We start from the raw sequence: 2,597 nt of genomic DNA, 5'->3' as shown, positions 1-2,597 counted from the left end.
AACCTGGCAGCACAGCCAAGCTGGTTATGGGCTGCAAGTCATCCCAGTTCCCAGCACTCCTCCCTCCGCCCAGGCAGCGCCCGTTTTGGGTCTGGGCTTCTCAACCCTGGGGGAGTAACAGACAAAGTAACCGCACACAGAACAGCACCAGCAGCCACTGCCCACGGTCTTTATTATTTTTTTTCCAGAAAAGAAAAAACCCCACATTTTACATAGTTGGTAAAAAAAAAAAAAAAAAAAAAAAAAAAAAAAAAGAAAGGAAGGGGGGGAAAAAAAACCCCTGCAGCAACAGGAATTGGGGAATCACGCTGCAGGGACTCCAGCAGGAAATCTCTTTGGAAAGCGCAGCTCGGGATAACCCCAGAGCCACACACAGCCACCCCCATTATTCCCTCCCACCCACTTCATAAAAATTCAAGAGTTTGACACAAACAAGCTTTGGTTGCTAGCAGTAAACATGGATTACATTCTTCCGTCTCCTCGTCGACAAATCTTGTGACTCAAGGCTTCCGCACCAGGGCAGACACCCCGCTCGCGAGGGACAGCTTTTTCCTCCTACATTCAAACGCTCCCGTGTTACAGCAGGACCCTGAGTGTGCAGCCTCATCCGCCCGCGATTCACCGCCCCGTGATGCACAGTGCCCGGCGCTGCAAGCCGAGCACGGGCGGAGGGTGTGTGTGTGTGTGTGATGATGCAGCAATTTAATTTATTATTGTCAAGATACGGGAAGAACCACCACGGCAAACGCGACGAGAAGATGCAAATCAATCCCATCTTCTCCGGCGTGGCTTCCCTTTACAGATAAAAATCCCTGTTTTCTTGGATCCCAGGACCACGCTGGCCCCGGGGGAAACCTGAGTGATTCTCTAAGCCGTTTGCTACTTTAGCCTAGGACAGGGATGGTTACAGAGCTCATATCCCCACAGAGACTTGCAAGGCAGAGTATACAGAGAAGATCCTGTCTCCCTGGTCCATAACCTGTTAGATGCTTTGGCTATTTTTTTTTTTAATTTTATTTTTTTTTCCCTCTTACTTTTGTAAACAATCAAGGAGAATACTGAGAGAAAATGGAAAGATTTACAGAGGTATTTACACGCACTAGACATCTAGCAGAAAAATCACCAAACCATTAAACTGGGGGCGAGGGGGGGAAAGGTCCTACACGATTCTTCAAGACAGATACAAGAATTAGGGGGGGCAGCAGTTTTCCCCAGCACGACCGAGGTACCAGGGGAAGGCCAACAGCCCCCCGCAACGCGGCAGCGGGACCGAGGCCCAGGCTTAGACACGCAGCCCAGTGCGCTCTATTGCATTTACCCCGTTCAGACAAAAGCCGTTTTTCCTGAAGTAGGTTTGTATAGATCCCGTTGCTAGTCAAGAACTAAAAAAAAAGAGCCTTCCCCCCACCCTCCCAAGAAGAGACCACCACCTCACCATAAAAACTACTTGGAGCAGGGCAGGCAAGCACCTGGGGAGCCGCTCTCCATCCCCGCCGGTACCTGTGTGCCGCAGGGCAGAGCGAACCCTCAGAGGGGTCACCGAGCTCCAGCCGCCTCAGCAAATCCCACCCCCAGTGACCCCCGAGGATGGAGTAGGTGCTCCCCATCTGTTCCAGCCCTGCTCTACATCTAAACCTAGTGCTACCTAAAAAACAGCAGAAACCGCACCCATGTCCTGGCACGCCAGCACGGCGAGATGCCTTCCCTGCTCCAGCCAGCCCCGGGCTGCAAAGTGGAGTGTTAATGCCCCAAAACCAAGGATCCCCCCAGCCATCGTGAGCCAGAATCTGGGGGAAGCTAGAAGGGAGGAGAAAGATGGAGCAGTTGCACCTCCGTGAGACTCGGGTCTACCTGGGCACCAGGTCCCTTGCTCTGGGAAGTCACAGGCAGCCAGCTAGCCCTTTGCTCAAGGGCAGCTCAGGACAGGGGATTGAGGCTAACCCTCAGTCTCCCAACAACCTTCCTGGCCGCTGTTTGCTCTTGCTGTGTCCCCCTGAACAGTCTGGGCCCCCCATCCTGGTTATCCAACCTCCAACCACATGGCACCAGCCTGCTGGGAGCCTGTGCGACATCCCGGCCATCCCCTCATCCGAGCAACGGGAGGGCTTGGACGCGGGGCAGACTGAAGCGTTCCCATGGGGATGGCAGGGAGGGGACATGTGAGCATTAACAGGAGAGAGAAATGGAGGACAGTCCTCAAAAGCCACCAGGCTGGGAGAAAATCTGGAGTTGGGGAGCCAACGTGGGCTCTAGCAGCTGTCCCCTGCCCCATGGCACTGCCTGGCTTCTTCATCCCCGTACATGGCTCTACAGACCCAAATTCCTCCTCAGCTCATGAGGAAAGGAAAGAGACTCTGTTAAAATACTGTTAAAAAGAAAACAAATCCCAAACATACCAAAAAACACAACTGAAAAGGTCAACAACACGTCAGTCCACCTAGCGAACATCCAGTGAGGTAGATCTACACTTCCAGTACAAACTTCATCACGTCCTTGTGCTGTTAGAAAAAACCCTCCTCTCCGTCCAGCACTGGGCTTCAGAGGCATTTTATCCCTGAGATTGCTCGAATACCTGAGAATAAGTTGCAGGAATTATG

This window comes from Eurypyga helias, unplaced genomic scaffold, assembly GCF_000690775.1.
Source record: "Eurypyga helias isolate BGI_N326 unplaced genomic scaffold, ASM69077v1 scaffold29607, whole genome shotgun sequence".
Taxonomy (NCBI): domain Eukaryota; kingdom Metazoa; phylum Chordata; class Aves; order Eurypygiformes; family Eurypygidae; genus Eurypyga; species Eurypyga helias.
This window is presented reverse-complemented; position numbering follows the sequence as displayed.